This window comes from Pleurodeles waltl, chromosome 7 (assembly GCF_031143425.1).
Source record: "Pleurodeles waltl isolate 20211129_DDA chromosome 7, aPleWal1.hap1.20221129, whole genome shotgun sequence".
In the NCBI taxonomy this organism is placed as follows: Eukaryota; Metazoa; Chordata; class Amphibia; order Caudata; family Salamandridae; genus Pleurodeles; species Pleurodeles waltl.
In genome coordinates, this window is record NC_090446.1 from 1,091,884,617 (window position 1) to 1,091,910,026 (window position 25,410).

Genomic DNA, 25,410 nt, shown 5'->3' on the forward strand with positions numbered 1-25,410 from the left:
GTAATGACCCCCTTTATATAATTTTAAGTGATATTCCAAAATTTACTTATTGCATTTTAATCATTTTGACCTGCATCTTATCAGATAAATATGATATTTTTCTGAACACTGTGTGGTGTATTTATGTGATGGTCTACTGTGTTATTGCATGATTTATTGCACAAATACTTTACACATTGCCTTCTGAATTAAGCCTGACTGCTCAGTGTCAAGCTACCAGAGGGTGGGCACAGGATCATTTGGATTGTGTGTGACTTACCCTGACTAGAGTGAGGGTCCTTGCTTGGACAGGGAGTAACCTGACTGCCAACCAAAGACCCCATTTCTAACATTAGTGATCAGCGGTGAGGATAGGACTTGTATTTGTGCAGTGACATACAATAGCTAAGTGTTTATTACCTACCCACAGTTAAAGGTCAATTAGATTTTTTTCCTGCAATTTCATTTTCTACCTGACATTGTTTAACTAAAATCCTCACTCAACTTGTCTCTGGCTGGGTCTCAAGCAGGAGATGAAGACCTACACTGTTAAGCAGCTGAAGGGGTTCTGCAAGGATATGGGAGTACCTACCCAAGGAGCCTCCAGAAAGGAGAAATTCCAAATATCACTGAGGGCCTGGGCAGAAGCCCAATCAGGGAAAGAGGTTGAGGAGGAGGGTCCAGAGGATGGCCCCTCAGAGGATTTGTTTTCCATCAGTGGAGGATGTTACCACTGTAATTGTGCCCCCTGCAAAACCAGGGAGCAGTGTCTCTGACCATGGCCTGACTGCAGAGGAAAGGAGGGAGGAGAGAGAATTTTGGTTGCAATTGGCAAAGTTAAACATGGAAGCAGAGGAAAGGAAAGCTCCAAGAGCAGCATAGGTGAGGCAAGCTGAGGCTGCAGCTGAGAGAGCCTTGGCTGAAAAGAAACTTTTGTTGGCTCATAAACTGAGTCTCAAGAAGCTGGATACCAAAGCAAGACAGCCTGAGTATAACAGTGATGGTGGCAGCATATATGCAGGACCTGTTGGGGAGAGAAAGGTTTGTATACCCAAAAATGTGGTGCCAAGTTATGCATACTGGTGGCTCTGGTTCTCTTTGAAGGCGGGGGGGTCTCTGGTACTCTAAAGGTAGCTGTGAGTCCTGCCATGCCTGTAGATTGTCTGTTAGGCAATGATCTTAAACATACTGCCTGGAAGGAGGTAGAGCTCAGATTCCACCTGGAGATGTTAGGCTTGACTGAGTGGGTCTGCTTGATCACAAGTTCCATGGCTGCCCGGGAAGGGATTCAAGTGCGTCTGGAGCCTGGATCAATGGCCGTGGCAGTTGCACAGAGGAAGGGCAAGAGGCGCGGGAAACCAGCCTCAGATATTCCCACGGTGGTGTACGGGGTCCCAGAGGAGGAGGCCCCTGAGACAACTGGAGACGATATTGCTGACCTGGGCAACCTGCCTGAACTTGCTGGCTGGCAAGTAGAGAATGGGCCAACCAGGGCAGAATTCTGCAAAATGCACAAAGAGTGCCCCACTCTTGAGGGTCTGAGGCAACAGGCCATAGCCCAAGCAGCAGGTGAAGCCAGGGAGAATGACCTCCTTTATAGTGAGCCTAAGGTTCCAGCCATTGGGTCAGCACGTGTGCTAGTGGCCCCCAATGTTACCGGCCTTCCTACTGAGCCTGAATCACAACATCCCCATGGCAGGACGTTTGGGCCAAGACAAGACATTTGTCAGGCTTGTCACCCACTTCCAGTGGAGTAGAATGCAGGTAGCCTCAGATAGTTTTTGCAGGGCATGCCCCACCTGCCAGGCTAGTGGGAAGACAGGGAAAAGGCATAAGGCCCCTCGCATCTTACTCCCCTTCATTTTCACCCCCTTTTAAGGGGTGGACATCGACCTCATTGGTCCCTTGGACCCCAAAACTGCCTTAGGCAACAGGTTTATCTTGGTTTGGGTGGACCATGCCACCCGCTACCCATAGGCAATCCCTCAGAGAACAGTGACCGCACCGGTGGTGACCTGAGCCTTGATGGGAATATTTACCGATGTGGGGTTCCCAAAGGAAGTTGTGTCTGACAGAGGCACAAACTTCATGTCCATGTACATGACATCCATGTGGGATGAGTATGGGGTAATCTACCTGTTTACCACCCCTTACCTTCCTCAATCCAATGGGTTTGTTGAGAGATTCAACAAGACTCTAAAAGGCATGATCACTGGCCTACCTGAGGCCATGAGGCGTAAGTGGGACATCCTCTTGCCATGCCTTCTCTTTGCTTATAGGGAAAGGGGTGGGGTTCAGCCCCTTTGAGCTTCTCTATGGTCACCCTGCCAGGAGACCACTAAGCATAGTGGAAGAGGGCTGGGAGAAAGCTCCCAAGACACCTCCCCAGGTTGTGGTCAGTTACATGTTGGCCTTTCACAACCAAACAAAACACTTCTGGAAGCAGGCCAAAAGCAACCTTGAGGCCAGTCAAGAGGTGATGAAGGAGTGGTATGACTGAGAGGCCACTCTGGTTGAATTCTTACCTGGAGACAAAGTTGGGGTAATGGAGCCAGTAGAGCCTAGAGCTCTCCAGGACCGCTGGACTTGCCCATTTGTGATCAAGAAGCGGAAGGGGGAGGCCACTTACCTAGTGGACCTCAAGACCCCTAGAAACCCCCTCAGGGTTTTCCACCACAACCGACTCAAGCCTGATTTTGAGAGGTCTGAGGTCAGTATGCTCATTGTGACAGATGAGGGCATGGAAGAGGAGAGCAAGCCTCTCCCCGACCTCCTCTCTTCCAAAGAAGGTAATGGGTCTGTGGACGGTGTCAGTCTCTCTGACTCCCTGACTTTAGATCAGAGAGGAGACTGCTACATTTTATTGGAGCAGTTCTCCTCCCTGTTTTCCCTTACTCCTGGACTCACCGACTTGTGTGTCCACTATTTTGACACGGGAGACAGTCCCCCTGTAAAGAACAAAATATACAGGTTGTCAGATAAGGTGAAGGCCAGCATCAAGGAGGAAGTCGTCAAGATGCTGGCCCGAGGGGTTGTTGAGAATTCCATCAGTCCCTGGGCCAGCCCTGTGGTGCTGGTACCCAAGGATAATGCACCCGGTGCCAAGCCAGAACTCCGGTTCTGTGTGGACTACCAGGGTCTCAACTCTGTCACACGGACTGACGCTCACCCCATCCCCCGAGCTGATGAGCTCGTTGACAGACTAGGCGCTGCCAAATTCCTCAGTACTTTTGATCTCACATCAGGGTACTGGCAGATCGCCTTGAAAGAGGGGGCTAGAGAAAGATCTGCATTTTCTACACTTGAGGGCCATTGCCAATTCCGGGTGATGCCCTTTGGTTTGAAAAATGACCACCAAGGCTATTAAGTGCCATATTGGGAAGTGTTCCATGCTGTAGTTGGGGAACCTAGTAGGTGGTAGCAAGGTGCAGCCACTCCAGGCCAAGAATGAAACTATCAAAGCCTGGCAACCACCTAGGACACAGACAGAAGTGAAAGCCCTCTTAGGCCTCACTGGATACTACTGTAGGTTCGTCAAGGGCTCTGGATCCATTGTGACACCCTTGACAGAACTTGCTTCCAAAAAGCAACCTAGGTTGGTGAATTGGACAGAAGCTTGTCAGAAGGCCTTTGACTCCCTGAAGGAAGCCATGTGCATGGTCCCCGTGCTCAGGGCCTCAGACTACTCCCAGGAATTTCTTGTGCAGATAGGCGCTTCAGAGCATGGCATAGGGGCTGTTCTAGCACAGCTAAATGAGGAGGACCTAGAACAACAGGTAGTCTTTATTAGCAGAAGAATATTACCATGGGAACCGAGGTAGAGTGCTATTGAGAGAGAAGCATTTGCTGTGGTCTGGGCACTGAAGAAGCTGAGACCCTACCTTGTTTGGACTCACTTCTGTGTTGAGAAAGACCACAGGCCCCTCAGATGGCTCATGCAGATGAGGAGCGAGAATCCTAAACTCTTGAGGTGGTCCATTTCCCTGCAGAGAACAGTGGAGCATCGCCCGGGGATTGGCCATGCCAACGCTGATGGTCTCTCCAAATACTTCCACCTTAGTGATGAGAGCTCCCAGGAGGTTGGGTAGCTCTCCCCACTTTCTGCTGGGGGGACACATGTTAGACCTAACAGCCTCAGGGTGGTCACCCCTAACTTTTTTCCTGTCTCCCTCCACTTTTTGGATACTGTTTTTGCTTGTTTTAAGACTCTGCTAACCAGTACTAAAGTGCATATGCTCTTTCCCTTAAACATGATAACATTGGATCCATACCCAATTAGATTATTTAATTTACTTATAAGTCCCTAGTAAAGGACACTATGGGGGTCATTCTGACCCCGGCGGGCGGCGGGAGCCGCCCGCCTGGAGGGAACTGCCAGAATGCCGCTGCGCGGTCAAAAGACCGCCGCGGGTATTCTGGGTTTCCCACTGGGCTGGCGGGCGACCGCCAAAAGGCCGCCCGCCATCCCAGTGGGAAACACCCCTCCATGAGGATGCCGGCTCCGAATGGAGCCGGCGGAGTGGAGGATGTGCGACGGGTGCAGTGGCACCCGTCGCGTATTTCAGTGTCTGCAAAGCAGACACTGAAATACAAAGTGGAGCCCTCTTACGGGGGCCCCTGCAGTGCCCATGCCATTGGCATGGGCACTGCAGGGGCCCCCAGGGGCCCCACAACACCCCTCACCGCCATCCTGTTCCTGGCGGTCGGAACCGCCAGGAACAGGATGGCGGTGAGGGGGTCGGAATCCCCCATGGCGGCGCAGCAAACTGCGCCGCCATGGGGGATTCCCAGGGCAGCGGAAAACCGGCGGGACACCGCCGGTTTTCCTGTTCTGACCGCGGCCAAACCGCCGCGGTCAGAATGCCCTGCGGGCATCGCCAGCCTGTTGGCGGTGCTCCCGGCGACCCCGGCCCCGGCGGTCCTTGACCGCCGGGGTCGGAATGACCCCCTATATCTGCCCAGGGCCTGTGGATTAAATGCTTCTAGTCGGCCTGCAGCACTGATTGTGCCACCCACTTCAGTAGCTCCTTAACCATGTCTCAGGCCTGCCATTGCAAGGCCTGTGGGTGCAGTTTCACTGCCAATTTGACTTGGCATTTAAAAGTACTTGCCAAGCCTTAAATCCCCCCTTTTTCTACATATAAGTCACCTCTAAGCTAGGGCCTAGGTAACCCATAGGGCAGGGTGCTGTGCAGGCAAAAGACAGGACATGTACCTGTGTAGTTTACATGTCCTGGTAGTGTAAAACTCCTAAATTCGTTTTTGCACTGCTGTGAGACCTGCTCCTTTCATAGGCTAACATTAGGGCTACCCTCATATACTGTTTGAGTGGTAGCTGCTGATCTGAAAGGAGTGGGATGGTCATATTTAGTATGGCTAGAATGGTAATACAAAATCCTGCTGACTGGTGAAGTTGGATTTAATATTACTATTTTAGAAATGCTACTTTCAGAAAGAGAGCATTTCTCTGCACTTAAATCCTTCTGTGCCTTACAATCCACGTCTGGCTGGGTTCAGTTGACAGCTCCCTTGTGCATTCACTCAGACAAACCCCAAACAAAGAATGTTCAGCCTCACTTGCATACATCTGCATTTTGAATGGGTCTTCCTGGGCTGGGAGGGAGGAGGACCTGACACTTACATGTCAAAGGACAGTAGCCTGCCCTCACACAAAGGAGTGCACACCCCCTACTGGGACCCTGGCAGACAGAATTGAACTGATAGGGGACCATGTGCAATTCTAAGCCACTCTTTGAAGTCTCCCCAACTTCAAAGGCAAATTTGGATATTTAAACAGGGCCTATGTCCCTACCAACTCAGACACTTCCTGGAGAAGAGAACCTGAACCAGAACCAGAACCTGCAACCTGCCAATAAGAACAGCCTGGCTGCCCAAAGGACTCGCTGACTGCTTTCTGTAAAGGACTGCTGCCTTGCTTTTGCCCTGCTGCCTTGGTGCTCTCTGGCTGTGCTGAGAAGTGCTCTCCAAGGGCTTGCATAGAGCTTGCCTCCTGTTCCTTGAAGTCTCAGGACCAAAAATACTTCAGCACTACAAGAAGAACTCCTTGTGCAGTGAAAATGAATGCACCACCTGGCAAAACGACACACTGCCTGCATTGCGGTAAAAAATTCACCACACGCCTAACCGGAATGACGCAGCCCAACTTCGCAACAAGAAGATCGACACAGTGCCAGCGTAGCAACCGGAAACGTGACGCATGGCCCACTGGATTGACGCACAGCTGAGCCGGAATGGTGCAGCCCGACTTCCAGAAATGAATCAACGCATCGCCTGTCGTGCAGTAGAAATGTCCACGCAATGCCCACCTGATCGATGCAGCTCCTGTGACTTGGTTCTGTCAGCGCCGGATTTCAACGCATCGTCCCCGGGGTGTCTGAAAACCCCGCAACCTGAAGAGTTTCTAAGACTGAGGGCCGGAAATCGACGCAAAGCTTCCATGTGTGAAAAATAAACAACGCATCGCCGTGTTCTGCCTGAGAAATCGACGCACACCTACCTGTTTTCCACGCATCTCCTCCTCTGCGGTTCTTTGGGAGAATTTGAATACAAACCAGGCACTTTGTGCTTGCAAGAGACATTTATTGCTTTTGAAAGACTAAAGACACTTTATATAATTTTTACAGTGATATTCCAAACTCTACTTATTGCATTTTTATCATTTTGAGATGCATCTTATCAGCTAAATATTATATGTTTTTCTAAACACTTTGTTGTGTATTTTTGTGGTGTTCTACTGTGTTATTGCATGATTTATTGCACAAATACTTTGCACATTGCCTTCTAATTAAACCTGACTGCTCAGTGCCAAGCTACCAAAGGGTGGGCACTTACCCTGACTAGAGTGAAGTTCCTTCCTTGGATGGGGGTAACCTGACTGCCAATCAAAGACCTCATGTCTAAAAGTCAGGTACGCAGCAGATAGTGTGAATGGTCTTGTGTGTGTCACATAAGAAAGGTGTGTGAATGACTTGTAAGGCGTTTGGTGCCTTGCTGCAGTTTTACAGGTCATGAGGTGTGAATCATTGGTTCAGTTTTTTGACCTTTTGGTTATTAATAGTGTATTTCTTTTTTGTGAAATTTCTTATTAGCAAATTATACATTTTGAATCTTTCACTCACCTCCATGCTAAATCAGACCAATATGTATGTGAGCATTTGATGAATAGATGGCTGTGCAGAAATATATGTCTTTTCTGTCTTTCTCGTCAAAGGTGTACGATGTCTCTAGGAAAAATCTTTCAACTATAGATATTTGACTAAACTAGACACCCAGAGCTGTAGAGAGTGGTGTGTCTCTAATAGATCCCACAAAGTTTTCCTACCCACAATACCCTGCAAATCTCAAAATGTGACTAAAAGTAAACTTTTTCCTTGCATTACTTTGTCATATTCTTACAGAATCAGAAAGAAACCACAAATGTCACACCACCCAGTGTTCCCCAGGTTTCCCAATGTAAATGCTGACTCACTTTTGTGGGTGGGACAAGTGTCCATGACAGGCAAGTTCAAACCCCATTGTGGAGACATCAAATTCACTATCACAAAACAACCTGGTTTTACAAAGGGGTCACCTGCGTTTTTGGTCCCAGCCTTGGCGATCATCTAGGAAAACCTACCAAACCCAGGCATTACTGGAAATTGGACACGTGGGGGAGTATGTGGAGGGGTGGTATGTGTGGATCACCCAACCTTTTCTTACCCAGAGTCCTCCGTCAAAACTTCACATTTAATTACAAAAGCACATTTTCCTCATTCTTCTGTGTGGGAAAGTTGTGGGCTCACATGGGCAGCACATATTTCCCACCACCCAGTCTTTCCCCTGAACTCCCAGTAAAAATGCTACGTCACTTATGTGGGCTGGGCAAATACCTGTGACAGGAAAGGGCCCAAACTGTATTGTAGAGATTTCGAAATCATCGATGATAAAATGACCTGGTTTTGCAAGGGGGTAACCTGCTTTTTTGGTCCTGTGCTCTTCTGCCCTCCAGGGAACCTACCAAAACCTGATATTTCTGAAAACTAGACACCCGGGGAAGTACAGGGAGATGTGGTTTGTGTAAGAAGTTTTGTTTACCCAGAATCGCCAGCAAACCTCAAATTTAGCTAAAAAAAATTATGTTTTCCTCACATTTCTGCGTGGGAAAGTTGATGGATCACCAGGCTGGCAAAAATGTTCTTATCACCCAGCATTCCCCCAGATCTACTGAAACAAATGCTCCCTCGCTTGTATGGGTGAGCCAAGTGACCATGACAGGGAAGGATCAAAACGTATTGTAGAGGCATCAACATTATCGATGGCAAAACAACCTGGTTTTGCATGGGGGATCACCTGAGTTTTTGGTCCCCTACTCTGCATTCATCTAGGGAAAACTATCAAACCCAGAAATCTCCAGAAACTAGACATGTGGAGGAGCCCAGGGAGGCATGGCTTGTGTGGAGTCCCCAAGGTTTTTATTTTAACCCAGAATCCCCTGCCAACCTCAAATTTAACTAACATAATCACATTTTGCTCACATTTCTGTGAGGGATCACCATGCTGGCACAAATTTCCTACTACCAGTGCTCCCCTCCATCTCCTGATAAAAATCATACCTCACCTGTGTGGGTAGACCTAGTGCCCATAAAGGAAATGCCCCAAAATTCAACATGTACATATCACATTTATCCACTGAAAACTGACCCTTTGTTTGCAATGCGTCTAGTATAATATTTTTACCAAGAGACTTGGTGGAATGCTGGCTGAAAGGAAGTTTGTGGCTCCCCTCAGATAACAGAACTTTCAATCACAGAAATGTGAGGAAAATGTGTTTTGAGGTTTGCAAGGGGTTCAGGGTAACAGAACTGGGTGAGAGACACACAAGTCACCCCATCCAGTAATTCCCCTGGATGTCTAGTTTTAAAAAATGTACAGGTTTGCTAGGTTTCCCTAGGTGCCAGCTGAGCTAGGGTTCAACTGCCACAGTTAGGCACATTGCAAAATAATGTTAGTTTTCAGTGGAAAAATGTGTTGTGTCCACGTTGCGCTTTTAGCCCTTTTCTGTCCTGGGCACGAGGCCTACCCATACATGTGAGGTACCAATTTTATTGAGAGACTTGAGGAATGCTTGGTGGAAGGAGGTTTGTGGCTCCCCGTAGATTCCAGAACTTTCCATCACAGAAATGTGAGGAATATGTGTTTTGTTAGAAAAATATGGAGGTTTGCAAGGCTGTCTGGGCAAAAAAAAAGTGGTGAGAGCCATGCAGTGAGCCCACTCTGGATACCCCTTGGTGTGTAGTTTTCAAAAATGTACATGTTTGCTAGGCCTACCGACACAAGTGAGGTACCATTTTTTTAGGAAACTTGGTGGAATGTTAGATGGAAGGAAGTTTGTGGCTCCCCTCAGATTCCAGAACTTCAGAGCACAGAAATGTGAGGAAAATTTGTTTTTAGGTCTATTTTGAGGTTTGCAAGGGATTCTGGGTAAAAGAAATGGGTGAGGGACACACGTCACTCCATCCAGGAATTCCCTGGGATGTCTAGTTTTAAAAAATGTACAGGTTTGCTACGTTTCCCTAGGTGTCAGGTGAGCTGGGTTCAACTGCCACAGGTAGACACATTGCAAAAAAGCATTAGTTTTCAGTGGAAAAATGTGTTGTGTCCATGTTACGCTTTTGGCCCTTTTCTGTCATGGGCACTAGGCCTACCCATACAAGTGAGGTACCAATTTTATTGACAGCCTTGGGGGAATGCTTGGTGGAAGGAAGTTTGTGGCTCCCCTCAGATTCCAGAACCTTGCATCACAAAACTGTGAGGAATTTGTGTTTTTTAGACAAATTCTGAGGTTTGGAAGGGGTTCTGGGTAACAAAACCTAATAAGAGCCACACAAGTCATCCCGCCCTAGACTTTCCTTCGTGTCTAGTTTAAAAAAATGTATAGGTTTGCTAGGTTTCCCTAGGTGCAAAAAAGGGTCCATTTTCAGTGGAGAAATGTGATGTGTCCACTTTGCATTTTGGGCCATTTCCTGTTGTGGGCACTAGGCCTACCCACACAAGTGAGGTACTATTTTTATCGGGAGATGTGAGAAAACTGGGTTGATAGCAGAAGCCTTTTAACTTTTTGCCCCCATTTGTCTCTTTATGCTGATGTTTTCCCGACTCTGAGGGTGCCCTGGGTACTGCTAAAGAGTCACAGGCCTGTGCTATGATGAAAATGAGTATGCAAATTAGGCTAAACATAATTGGCTATGCCAACCTACTTATAAGTCCCTTGTATATGGTAGGAGATGTAGGTTTAGGGACCCCAGCATAAGTAGTGCACCTATAGGTGTACTGTTAAGGTGCCCAGTGTCATTTTAAAGGCAGGCCCGCCTTGCTGGCTGCTTTTAAAGTAAACTTACCTTCAAATTTGACTTTGGAACTAAAAGTACTCTCAAAGTCTCAAACTACCTTATTTTTACATACAAGCCACCCCTAAAGTGGCCCCTAAGTGTCCCCTGGGTGAGTGTAGTGTGACTATAAGAAGGGACCTTATAAAAGTTGTTTTCTAAGCCTTGTGAGGAAAAATAGTGTCCCCTAATTTTAATGAATAGGCTCCATAGGCTAAAATGGGGAGACTTCACTTTAATTACTAAAGTCTCAGAAACAGCTAGATATGCCAAGTTTGGTATCAAACGTATTCTTAAAATAAATCCAACAACTTGCCATTGTTGATTTTGATATAACTAGTTCAGGGAAAGAGTTTTGAACTCTACCTAAAAGTTGCCAACTTCAGCTCTGTAGTGACCTTCTCTGATTGGCCCACCTCTGGGTGCCTGGCCATGTGTGACATGGCAGGGGCTGGAGACAATGGAAGTGCCTGCGGGAGGAGATATGCCTCAGCAGATTGGGAAACAGGATGGGGAAGAGCAGCCAAACTGGTCTTCAAAGGAGGTAAGGACATTTGGAGCAGCTCAGGACCTCTCCCATTTCCTGCAAACCCAGACAGCCAGGTGCCCCCTGATTAAATTAGCAGAGGGCTGGAGAAGGGTGTGTTAAGGGAACTTAGCCGCACCTTTGGGTGGACTCAGCCAGACCTAACCTCCAAAATTCATATTTTGCCATTTTGGATTTTTAAAGAATGTTGCACCCTCGCATTGATTTTTGTTACACTTGCCAGAAAGTGATCATCCAATAGCATGGTGGCCTGCCTGTGATTGTACAGTTCCCTTTTCCCCCGCTTTCCACCCCAAGAGCAAGGAAAGATATGACAGAGCTGCACCCATATCCCAGATCCCTTCTGGAAGAAGATACTTGAGGAAAAAGGACTGCCCTGCGGGACCCCTGACCTGCACCTGGACACTGCACTCACAGGGACTGCACCAGCTGCACACTTTGGGCTAAAGCAAGAGAAGGACTTTGCCTTGCATCTGCAACTCCAGGAGTGGACTCCCTGTACACTACAGGTACAAAGGAGCTGCCCAGAGTCCCCTGCATCAAGCCCTGCAAGAAGAGTCCAGCTGACCAGCGTCCAGTGGCCATTTGAGGATTCTGACCAGGTGCTTTCTCTGAATTGTAGTCCCAACTCCCAAGGAGCAGCTCAGAGCATCTGGAACCTCGGATCAAGTTGTGGACACTTCAAGGATCCAAAAAGGATCTCTGGAAAAGTATCCAGAAGTTTGGAGAAATATGGAGCAACTGTTGCAAACAGCTCCATAAATGGAAGATTTATATTGTGGGAGTTGTAGTCTCTGACCCCAAGAGGCACACCAAAGCCTCTGAACGCTTGGCTGGTACTGTGGATCACTTTTCTAGATCAAGAAACACTTCTGAAAGTAAGTGTGACAGTGTTAGCTCGTGGTTGGCCTGAACTTTGCACTTCTTCATGTCCAGTGCGACCTTTTTAACCCTTTGAGCGCTATTTGCTTCTAAGTGCTAGAATTACTTTTACTCTTTAGATATTCTTGTCTCTGGTTCCCTACATTGGAGTTTTGTCATTTTGCTGTCATTTTAAAGATTAAAATATAATCTATTTGTATAAATTAGTGTTTAATTTTTATTGTTTTTTGTGTTTTACTTAGTTACTGTTTTGTGTTTTGTGATTTTAAAATGTTTTACAGACTTGTCTCCTAGGTTAAGCCTAACCGGTCATTTCCAGGCAACCAAGGATTGAGCTGTGATTAACTTACTGAGACCTGACTGGACCTATTGGGGGGTAGTGGCCTATTGCTAAGTATACTTACCTAGTGAGTGTACTAACTAAGGTACTTACCTGCCCTTACCAATAATCCACTTTCCAACAGGAGAATTGGGGGAGCACAGAATAGTAGAACAAGTAATATTACCCATTGTCTTTCTCTGCATTTGTGCCTTCCGAATGTAAGACAGTGTATCAAAAAGAAGTCATTTTGAAAGATGACCTCTAATTTACATGCTAGTATGGTTACCCACAAATTCAGAGATGTGCAAATAACAACTGCTTCTAAACTCCATAAGCCAGATGTATCAAACGTTTTTGCATTTGCAAATGGTGCGAATCGCAAAAATCGCCTGTTTGGGAATGCAAAAGTGGCAAATACGATGTATGAAAGACATTCACAGAGTGAAAATAAGGAATCGCTAAAATAGTGATTCTTTGCGACTGAGACATGATTTTGCGTGTCGCAATCTGCTATTTGCAAATAGCGACATGATTTAGCGAATCACTATCTGCGTTACGCAAATAGCATATGATTTTGCGAATCACAGATAGCGATCTGCAAAATCATGACGCTATTTGCGATACACAGATTGCGACATGCAAATTCTGTTTCGCAATGCAATGCATAAAAAATTTGCAAATGGCGAATATTCGCAGGATGGCCTTTTGCACATGCAATTTACCACAAATTGAAATCAGGTGGTAACCAGGTGCAACCTATATAAAGAGACCCAGAATGACTCAGCCTCTTTTCCACAATGGCTGTACTCTACGTGATGGCGAGGAGAATGAGGATTCTGGCAGATTTGAGGAGAGGGAGGAGGAGACAGGAGTGCATTTTTAGAGTGTGCATAATCCTTTTGGACCAGACAGAGGAGGACATTTATGAGAAGGACAGGTGATGCTCAGCCATGATACTTGACCTGATAGCTGATCTACAACCCATACTGCAGTGTACCACACACAGGACCAATAGTATACCCACCCATGTGCAGGTATTATGCTCCCTATACCTATTATCCACAGGGGGCTATCAAGGGGTCATAGCAGCAGCAAGAGTGGTCTCACAGAGTGCCCTCTCACGATTTTTAAATCCATTTATCAATGCCATGCTGAGCAGAATTCAACAGCACATACAATTCCCCAACACTCCACAGGAATTACAACAGACAAAAATACATTTCTACCAGATTACCCAATTCCCACATGTCATAGATGCCATTGATGGGACACATATAACAATCTATCCACCATTGGCCACCGAATATGTATATTGGAACCGTAAGAACCATCATTCCATGAACATACAAGTGATTAGCAATGCCTCCAACATCATAACCAATCTTGTGGCCAGATACCCAGATAGCACACATCACTCATACATCTTTCGCCACAGAGGAATTCACACAAGACTACTAGCTGGGGAGTTTGGCGAAGGATATCTACTGGGTAATTTGATCCTGACAATGTTGCATTGATGTAAATGTGACGTCAGATTTTACAAGTGATCATTTTACTCTCTTTTAATTCCAGGAGACAATGCCTATTCCATGCGGACCTATATACTGACACCCTACCTGAGCCCTCTAATGCCAGCCGAGAGGAGGTACAATGCTGCACATAGGGCACCCCGCTGTGTGGTGGAGAGGACCTTCGGACTGCTGAAGAGCCGCTTCAGGTGCATCCATAAGAGTGGAGGTAAACTACAGTACAGCCGAAAGACGACCTGCAAAATTGTGGCTACATATGCTATGTTGCACAACATTGCAACGACAAGTGGCATACCTGTGGAACCCACAGAGCCAGACACAGATGAGGCTGGTGATCCCTTACCACCCCTTCACCCAATAGACAGGAGCAGTAGAGCAATGGGCAGGCAAACAAGTGCTGACATCAAGCACAACCATTTTTGATGTAATTACAACACCACTTCAATTTTATGTAATTCTGTAGTCTTTATTACCTTGACTTCAAGTAACATATGTGTCAATAGGACATAGCTATGCATTATAGGAAAACATGTGCGAGTAACATCATAGTAAAACTGTATTGCTACATATTAAGGTAGTCCCCTGTAGCCCTCAACATTACTTTCTACATACACACTCTCCATTTGAGTGTTCAGTGGCGTTGATGGCACCTCTTGTAGTGGGTTTGAAGACAGTACTGTGCCTGGTACTGCTATGCCTAGGATCCATCACAGGGGCTGCAAGACTGCTGAGGCTAGAGAGCTCCTCACTATCCTCACCACCAAGTTCGCTATTTGTAGCACTGCATGCCGTCTGCATTGCATCCAGAACTTTGGTTATTTGCACTAATCCGTGTGCAACGTCCCAACTGCAATGTGCCATCTCCACCTGTATGGCCACAGCATGTCGTGATATCAAGGCAATTGAGCTAGTGAGCCGATTGACCAATCTGCAGAACTCATCAAACCTTCCCATAAATTGGTGATGGCTCCTACGGTGGCTGACACGCTCCTGCTGAATCTCAGTGCAGAGGTCCCTAATGTAGTTTGTCAACTCCTTTGTGTTTTCTGCTGCTGTTTGCTGTCCCTCATTCAGAAACTCCAACTGCTTGTGCATTGATTCCATGTTTTTATTGAGTGCATCCAACTGTTTGTGCAGTACTCCCATATTGTCATTGTGAGACGCCAACTGCCTGTGCATTGACCTCATGTGTTTGCATTGCAGGGGATGCACTTTCAGCATGGAAGCTTCAAGTCTGCAAAAGATTGATGGGCCTTCTCCTTCATCTGTGCACTGTCTGCCTGCATCGTGATGCCTCCTGAGGGGAGTTGACTGATGCTGGGGCAGGGACTGCTATCTTCCTGTGGATCTAGCCTCTGGGGGTGGTGTAGGTACTTCACCTGGCATTTTATCTGAGTCCAGGCTATACTCTGGGAGAGGTAACATCCTTTCCCTGCATCTAGTTGGTGCAATACTGAAGTACTCACTGGATTTGAGTCAGACTGTAGCTGGGTTTCACCATCCCCCACATTTCCACCTTCTGCTTCAGGGACCGGGACATCTACAACAACAATGTGCAGATTGTCATTTATCAATATTTCACAAAATGTTGCACAATAGTAATAAATGTATGCTAACATCGTAAAACTGTGAGTTGTTTGTGTTGTTCCTCTCTGTGGCTGTACACTAACTTGCTTTATATGTGGTATTAGCACTTTAGGGGTGTGGACCACTATTCCCATAAGTCATTGTTGAGTTGTATGTAAGATGTGACATGGACTACTTATCACAATGCATCAAGCTAATAGCTATTTTCTAGGGGGCATTTGTACATGCACATATGGGGATACACATCATTACTGCCCATACCTTTGCTGGTGCTGCATCTCCTTGAGGTGTCAATGTCAGTGACACCACTGAAAGCTTCACGAAGCAGTGATGACTCTATCATGTCTTTCATTTTTGTAGACGGTGTCTGGGTTGGTGGTCCTCCTCCGGTACTCCTTGCCTCCTTAAGCCTGCTGGCCACCCTCTCTTTGGCATAGGAATGCAAGTTGTACCATCGCTTGTGTATCTCCTCAAGAGAGCACGGCGCAACACCCACTGCGCATATTTTGGTCTGGATTTCTGACCACAGTTTCCTCTTCTCACTTTCAGGTACCTGGAGTGAGTCCTTCCTAAAAAGATTGTCGTGGTTCCTGACCACCTCCTCAGTGAGCACCTCCAATTCCTGCTCACTGAATTTGAGCTTGCACTTCCTGTCTTCTTTCTCCTTCTCATTCCCATCATTGGCCATGTTGCTGTTTGGTCCTGGCTGGCTCACAAAGCTGCCTCCCTGGTGTTGGCCTGTGTCTCTCTGCCTGCTCTTGTGGGTGTGGCTCCTAGAAACAGCATGGGCTTACTCCCTTCCTGCTTGTGATGTCATCAGCCTCTTCTGGTGTGCCGTTTTCACAATTTGCGATTTTTAAATACCAATCCCCTAATTTTTTTGCGATTCCGTATTTGCAACGAACAATTTGCATTTGTGAATTTGAAGAAATCACTATGTATTAATTTTGATACATCCCATTTTGCATTTCTAAAATTGCGATTTCTTAAAATTCGCTATTTAAGAATTGCAAACCGGAAGCTTGATACCTCGGGCTCCATCTCTTGTTCCCATTTCGGAAATACATAGGATACCTATTTTGTTAGCGCAGTTTTGCGTCAAAAAGTATAAATATGTCCCTAAGTGCAAACCCAAATAGCCAAAAATTGCATTACACAGGGTAGGGTTTTAATGCCTGGTAGTGAAGGGGTTAAGGGGGGGCCTCTGCTGGATTTTTGACCTGGCAATAAACCTTTTGCCAGGCATAAATCTTCCTTTTTAATAAATGTCAGTCACTCCTAAAGGCAGATAGAGCAGACTGCATTGTATTTACAAAGTAATATATTTATGATTAAAGGCCTGATTATGGTCTTGGCACTGCCGTCATTGTGGCGTCTGAATCCCTGATCGCCAACTAGGTGGTCTGCCAGCTGAATTACTATGTTGGAGGATTGGTGAAATAGAGACCTTCGGAGTCCCTCTGACACTGCCAGCCATTCGCTGACCACCTTAACAGCAATAGGGGAAATGCAGCTGTCAGAGGGTTGTATAGACAAGGATACCGGCGTCCACATTACAATGTGCTTTTTCGTTTAGCTGACTGTGGTGGGGAGACTGCATCCAACAAGGAGGTGACAAGGAGGAGGAATTGTAGGAAATGGGGTGCTAGCTCCCCATTTCCTTCTTTTCCCTTCAATCTCTGATGTGGACCACTTCGTCCAGTACCACTCCTTTACAGCAGCAACTTCACCCCATAAAAAGCCCAAAAATACAAGTAAGAAACTTTCACATTTTTCTGCCACTGACTGGACTGGGCATATATGGTCCAGTCTCCAGCAATGGAATGGTACATGTACTAGGTAATTTTTACACATGTGTCATGCATATGTGTTCATTTTGGTCAAAATGTAAACACCAGCATCAACTCAAGTGGAAATATTTACCTTGTATTGCTGACAGTGTCCCCCCTGGTTCACTGCCATAAGGAAAACCGCCGCTGGGCCAGCAGTAACATTGTAATAAGGCACGTGGAAGACTGTCGACTAAGTGGTCTTTTTGGGACTGCCGCCTTGGTGGTATGGTGATCCAACTGCCAGAATCGTAATCAGGCGCTAAGTTTTGCATGCCCTGGATATGACAAACTAAGGGCCATATTTATACTTTTCGACGCACAACTGCGCCAACGCAGTTGTGCGTCAAAAAAGTTAACGCCGACTAACGTCATTCTGAAGCGCCATGCGGGCACCGTATTTATTCAATGACGTTAGCCGGCATTAGCCAGCGGAGCTGCCTGGTGTGCGTGAAAAAAAATGACTTACACCAGGCAGCGCCGGCGTAGGGGAAAATGGAGCTTGGGCGTCAAAAAATGGGGCAAGTCAGGCTGAGGCAAAATTTTCACCTCAACCCGATTTGCGCCATTTTTTTCGACTCCCAACCCCCATTGAAATGACTCCTGTCTTAGCAAAGACAGGAGTCATGCCCCCTAGCCCAATGGCCATGCCCAGGGGACTTATGTCCCCTGGGCATGGTCATTGGGCATAGTGGCATGTAGGGGGGGCACAAATCAGGCCCCCCTATGCCACAAAAAAAAAAAGAAAAAAATACTTACCAGCACTTACCTTAATGTCCCAGGGGTGGGTCCCTCCATTCTTGGGCGTCCTCCTGGGGTAGGCAAGGGTGGTAGGGGGTGTCCCTGGGGGCATGGGAGGGCACCTCTGGGCTCCTTCCGAGCCCACAGGTCCCTTAACGCCTGCCCTGACCAGGCGCTAAAAAACTACGCAAAAGCGTCTGGACGTCATTTTTTTTTACCCGCCCACTCCCGGGCGTCATTTTTGCCCGGGAGGATAATTACGGCGCACATGCCTCGGAGTCATTTTTTAGACGGGAACGCCTACCTTGCATATCATTAACGCAAGGAAGGTGTCCACGCAAAAAAAAGTCGCAAACTCCATGAACTTTGGCGCTAGATGCGTCTACCGCCAAAGTATAAATATGGAGTTCGTTTTGCGTCGAATTTGCGTTAAAAAAACGACGCAAATCCGGCGCAAACAGAGTATAAATATGGCCCTAAATGTGTTTTTTCACTACTCTAAGGCCTACCTCTCCTATTGGATAAAATTGGGTTATCTTATTAAAATTAATACATGCCACCTTTTGATTTGCAGCAAGTAGAAATTTGATTTATTTTATTTGTGATTTTAAGTCACTTTTAATGGTAAAATTGGATTTTATGTCACAATCCTGAATATCCTACTTTTAGGAAATTATACTCTATTTTTCTAAATTTGTGTGGGATTTTTCCTGTGCAGTGTTTTCACTTTATTTCTATTTGTTTGCTGCAGAACTATTTTACACATTGCCTTTAAGTTAAGCCTGGCTGCTTTTGTGCGATGCTATCAATGAGTTGAACATAGTTAGTCTAGTGACTGTTTGTTGTAGTGTAGGAGGCTGGCCTGGTTGGTTGTGGGTAACTTGGGTACTTACACCTTATACCAGGTCCAGTTATCCCTTATTAGTGAAATGTAGTAGTGTTCTAGCAGCTTAGGCTGTTATAGGTAGCTGTAGCAGAGCAGCTTAGGCTGAACTAGGAGACATGCACAGCTCATGCAATACCACTTACAGTTACACAGTACTTGTATAGTTAGCCAATACTCAGTGTTACCAAAAATAAAGGTATATATTTGGGTGACACAGTACCAAAAATATCTTAGAGACAATACTCCTTCTAGAGCTATATTATTATACACAATATATACACTAGACACCACAATTAGACAAGTAAATAGTCATAGAACCATGCAAACAGTAGGAAATCCTGTAAAATGCAATGGGAGTAATTAGGTCTAGGGCAACACAAACCATATACTAAAAAAGTTGAATGTGAATCACAGATTACCCCTAGAAAAGTTTAGTGTGTGCAGAATCACTGGAAGAGTAAGGATACAGTAAAGATAAGTAAATGACCCCACCCCAGAGACCAGAAAAGCAGGAGTAAAGTACTGCAAGTTTCCTTACGACACACTACATCTTGTTTTTGGGATTTTGCAGCAGCCAACCATGTCTGCAAAAAAGAACAGCTGGATTATTGGACCTGAAGACATGCAAAGGAGGGGGACCAAGTCCAGAAGTCGTAAGAAGTTCCAGGAAAGACAGGGGCCCCTGCCTACCCAGAATAGGGTGCAAAAGAAGAGTCCCCGGTTAGTCGAAAACTGCAGAAATGCACCCTAGGAAGATGCCAGCGGGTTACTGCACGATGCAAAAGATTTCCCACGGCATGAAGATCGTTTCAGATGAGATTTTGTGTTGGAAGACGCCTACAAGCCTTGGCTATGACAAAAATGCATTTTTCATTAAAATACCGATGGATGGACCCAGGAGGGACCTGGAGTCCTCAACTTTCTATGCGGAGGAAGAGGGAACTTTTAGCAATATAGACAGCCCTCAGGATGCCAGTCAGCCAGCACTTCCAGCAGCCGCAGGATATGGGTTCAAAGGAGGTGCAAAACACAGTTGATGCAGCACAACAAAAAAAGGTCCCACGCCGCTGGAGAACAACTCAGCGAGTTGAGCATTGTAGGGTGGAGTGCTGGGGAAGTGGGCTAGGCTGTGCATAAAGGAATTTTGCAAAGAGTGCACAGAGGCCTCAGGAGGTGAAGAAGACACAATACACAGGGGTACCATCATTCTCAGGGAAGATAAGGTCTTACCTCCCCCAAATTGCATCAGCAGGACCTCAGGACAGTCTATGTTGATGATGTCCACCCTCTGTGTCCTTAGGAGCATGCTCGTCACTGTGAGATGAGTCCCAGGGTACCAGTCGCCGCCTTGGAAGGAGCCTGCTTGGAGCAGGGGAGTGACTCAGTCACTCCACAGGACATTTCTTGGGTCCTTCTGGTGCAGGATGAAGACAGGGAGTCCCCAGAGTATGCACACCATGGAAATTGTTGCAGTTGCTGGCTTGGAGCTGAGGTTGCTGAAGAAAAGTGTTTCTTGTAGACACTTTGTTGCAGTTACAGTGTTTCTTGGAGCAGGCTGCGGTTGATCTGAGGTCAGAAAAGTTGTTGCAGAGGATTCCTGAAGGAAACTTGCAAGCAGAATCTGAAGAGAACCCACAGGAGAGACCCTAAGTAGACCTGAGAGGGGGATTGTTTACCTTATCAGCTAAGGACCTATCAGGAGGGGTCTCTGATACCACCTGCTGGCACTGGCCACTTAGAGCCCTCCAGAGTGCCCCCACACTTTCAACACAAGATGGCTGAAGTCTGGGACACACTGGAGGAACAGGGGAGTGGTCTCTTTCCATTCCTTTGTCCAGTTTCCCATCAGAGCAGGGGAGAAGGGGTCCCTGAACCAGTATAGACTGGTTTATGCAAGGATGGCACCATCTGTGCCCTTCAAAGAATTCCCAGAGGCTGGGAGAGGCTACCCCTCCACAGCTTGTAACACCTATTTCCAAAGGGAGAGGGTGTAACACTCTGCTCTCAGAGGAAATGCTTTGTTCTGTCTTCCTGGGACTGGGCTGCCCAGACCCCAGGAGGGCAGAACCCTGTCTGTGAGGTGGCAGCAGCTATAGCTGCAGTGCAAGCCTCAGAGAGCTGGTTTGGGAGTACTGGGGGTCCATGGTGGAGCCCCCAGGATGCATGGAATTGGCTCCCCAATACCAGATTTGAAATGGGGGACAATTCCATGATCTTAGACATGTTACATGGCCATATTTGGAGTTACCATTGTGAAGCTACATATAGGTATTGACCTATATGTAGTGCATGGCGACCCCGCACTCACAAGGTTTGGGGAAATGGCTCTGAACTATGTGGGGGCACCTTTGCTAGTGCAAGGGTGCCCTCACACTTAGTAACTTTGCACCTAACCTTCAGCAAGTGAAGGTTAGACATATAAGTGACTTATAAGTTACTTAAGTGCAGTGAAAATGGCTGTGAAATAACGTGTGCACTATTTCACGCATGCTCGATGGAATGTTCCCCCTGCTTCAGCAAGCACCAAACTTCAGCTTCACCGGTACTCTGGGACCCCTATCAATCTGACTAGCGTGGCCCCTGGAACACATGTGGTGGACCCAAGTGACCCAGACTGTCCAATGGTCCAACTGTCAAAATTTGTCCAAGAAATCCTGCATGTACAGCTGAGCCTAGGTCCCCAGCACTCTGTCCTGCGATGTTCAGTTTCCTGAGTTGATCTTCAGTGTCGTGGGACCCCCTTTTGCAGTGTTGAGATGACTGCCATGTTGAGACTTCTTGAACCCGTGTTCAAGGACTTCTGTGGGTGCTTCCTGCTTATGCGTGGGCTCTCTATATTGCTGAGGGCCCACTCTGTCTCCTCACCCAAGTGGCGACATCCTGGTCCTTCCTGGGCCCGGACAGCACCCTTTTTTTCTAACAGCGACTCTTGCAGCTAGCAAGGCTTGTTTGTGATATTTTCCCAAGAAAACAACTCTGCCTCCTCCAGCACGCCGTGGGACATCTTGTGCATGAAGGAGAAGTTCCTGGCACCTTTTGTTGTTGCAGAATCTTCAGCTTCTTCCATCCAAAGGCAGCCATTTTGCACCTTCATCCGGGGTTTAGTGGGCTCCTGCCCCCCGTGGACAGTTTTGCAACTCTTGGACTTGGTCCCCTTCCTTTGCAGGTCTTCAGGTCCAGGAATCCATCTTCAGTGCTTTGCAGTCTGTTGTGGTCTTTGCAAAATCCTTTATCACGACTTTAGTGTGTTTCTGGGGCAATAGTAGTACTTCACTCCTACTTTCCAGGGTCTTGGGGTGGGGTATCTTGGACATCCTTAGTGTTTTCTTACACTCCAAGTGACCCTCTACACACTACACTAGCCTAGCGGTCCATTTGTGGTTTGCATTGTACTTTCTTAGTATATGGTTTGTGTTGCCCCTATGCCTATTGCATCCAATTGTATTCTACAGTCTTTGCACTACTTTCTGACCGTTTTACCTTCCTGATTTTGGTTTGTCTGTATATTTTGTGTATTTTACTTACCTCCTAAGGGAGTATATCCTCTGAGATATTTTTGGCACATTGTCACTAAAATAAGGTACCTTTATTTTTAGTAACCCTGAGTATTGCCTTTCTTATGCTATAGTACCTATATGATATAAATGGTATAGTAGGAGCTTTGCATGTCTCCTAGATCAGCCTTGGCTGCTCTGCTATAGCTACCTCTATCAGCCTAAGCTGTTAGAACACTACTAATCTACTAATAAGGGATAACTGGGCCTGGAACAAGGTGTAAGCACCATTGGTACCCACTATAAGCCATTCCAGCCTCCTACAACTTGGCCCTTATATACGTTTCTATTGGTTGTTGCATATGGTGTTTTGATAGGTTGTTGAGGGCTGGTCTTTCTATTGGTTTAGGGAGTTGGGCTTGTGATTGGTAGTAGGACTGAGATTCCCATTGGTTCCTGGTTTTTAGGACTGGGCTTGTGATTGGTAGTAGGGCTGAGATTCTGATTGGTTCCTGGTTTTTAGGCCTGGCCTTGTGATTGGTAGTAGGGTTGAGATTCTGATTGGTTCCTGTTTTTTAGGGCTGGGCTTGTGATTGGTAATAGGGCTGAGATTCTGAGTGGTTCCTGGTTTTTAGGGCTGGGCTTGTGATTGGTAGTAGGGCTGAGATTCTGATTGGTTCCTGGTTTTTAGGGCTGGGCTTGTGATTGGTAGTAGGGTTGAGATTCTGATTGGTTAATGGTTTTTAGGGCTGGGCTTGTGATTGGTAGTAGGCCTGAGATTCTGATTGGTTCCTGGTTTTTAGGGCTGGGCTTGTGATTGGTAGTAGGGTTGAGATTCTGATTGGTTAATGGTTTTTAGGGCTGGGCTTGTGATTGGTAGTAGGGCTGAGATTCTGATTGGTTCCTGGTTTTTAGGGCTGGGCTTGTGATTTGGAGTAGGGTTGAGATCCTGATTGGTTCCTGGTTTTTAGGGCTGGGCTTGTGATTGGTAGTTGGGCTGAGATCCTGATTGGATCCTGGTTTTTAGGGCTGGGCTTGTGATTGGTAGTAGGGCTGGGATTCGCATTGGTTCTTGGTTTTTAGGGCTGGGCTTGCGATTAATAGTAGGGTTGAGATTCTGATTGGTTAATGGTTTTTAGGGCTGGGCTTGTGATTGGTAGTAGGGCTGAGATTCTGATTGGTTCCTGGTTTTTAGGGCTGGGCTTGTGATTTGGAGTAGGGTTGAGATCCTGATTGGTTCCTGGTTTTTAGGGCTGGGCTTGTGATTGGTAGTAGGGCTGAGATCCTGATTGGAGCCTGGTTTTTAGGGCTTGGCTTGTGATTGGTAGTAGGGCTGGGATTCGCATTGGTTCTTGGTTTTTAGGGCTGGGCTTGCGATTAATAGTAGGGTTGAGATTCTGACTGGTTCCTGGTTTTTAGGGCTGGGCTTGTGATTGGTAGTAGGGCTGAGATTCTGATTGGTTCCTGGTTGTTATATCTTGGCTTGTGATTAATAGTAGGGTTGAGATTCTGATTGGATCCTAGTTCTAGGGTTGTGATTGGTTGTCAGGATTATGGGTATGATTCGTGACTAGGGTTGGGTCTCCCATTGGTTGTTTGAATTAGGGTTACAAATCCAATTGGTTAGGGTTAGGATTAGGTTTCTATTGGCCAGTGGGGCTATTTCAGCCTAGGGCTCCAGGCGTCTCAGCCCGGGCGTCAAGGTTAAAGGCAGAGAGGACAAGGGCAGCTGCCTGTTTGGGCCTGTTTGGGACTGGTCGGGCCTAGGGCCAGGAATTCTGCCCAATTTTCCATTTACCAGAAAGGAACTTATTCCCTACACATCCATCAACATGCAAACACATTACCTGCAAAAACATCCAACTTCTGCATCACAAACTGACCGCATACAGATTGCAAAGTCGCATCATCCAACACGATACACCACCTATACACATATCCACCACAACTACAACAGTAAAACACCTTCATTCTCACAGTAAAAACTACTCTGTCCACTCCCACTAACACAACCTGCCATCACCCACACAACACAAAATCACACTATACATTACTTTTATCCTTCCAGATACACACTCCCTGTTCATACAAACCAACAGCACTATCCTCTATTTGGTCCACACAGACCACCTTTCATCATGACAATTCCTAAACCCAGCCTTCCAACACACCATCTACAAACGCACTTTCCCTCTCTTCACCAATTACACTCAACCATACAGTCCTCACACTTCACTCCACCACACATATTACCTCTTCCAGTCATCACAACTAACACAAACTCCCCTGACACACATCCATCCCCTCTTACACACCTCATGCATTCACCCCAAAAACATATCAACACCCCCTGTAATACTCTAATTCCACTCACCAGCACTAACTCACATACCAATCCCTCACCGAAAACCACTACATCAATATACCCTCTCACTATTCCACAAAAACAATACAGACCACACACATCACCACATTAAATCAACACAAACTTTCATTATACTTATCATCACACTCATGCCCACTCTCCTGACTACACAAAGAATACAAATCCCGTCCAATCTTTACCCCTACATTCTAACTCTTCACAAACATCTACCACAAGCACCCCTAAACAGCAACATTCATACACCCGCCTCTCATCCATTGCACAATTTAGAGCCTTACATTATTATCCACATGCTCCTTCACTACCTCTAACCCATACTCCACCCATACTAAACAGACGCAAACAAAATAAACAACATGCCACTATTAACAACTTCGCATCCCCTTGTCTATTACATAATAAGGCTACCCTACAAAAAACAGTACATTCTTTAAGTCTCTCTCCGCCACCGAGTCCACCACTCGCACACACAGACCCAACAAAATGCTTCCTAAACTTGCTGGAAGAGGAACACTATATTGAAAAATAAGACTATGACCCTCACACAGTTATCACAACTGACAACACACCTGCTACAAGCTCAAAATATACTGCTCACCCTTCTCCTAAACAAAACAACACCGCCACTAACACACTTTTTCTAAACATCCAGATCAGAAATGCTCGGTCACTCTCAAAAAACAAGCACCACATCTATGACATGCTCATAGACACACAACCTGACTTTCTTTTCATAACAGAATCATGGTTAGGAGATGACATGGCCCTAGTGTTGCATGAAGCCCTTCCTCTGGACTATTAAACCATAACACTAAACCGTATAGGCAAGAGAGGAGGTGGCCT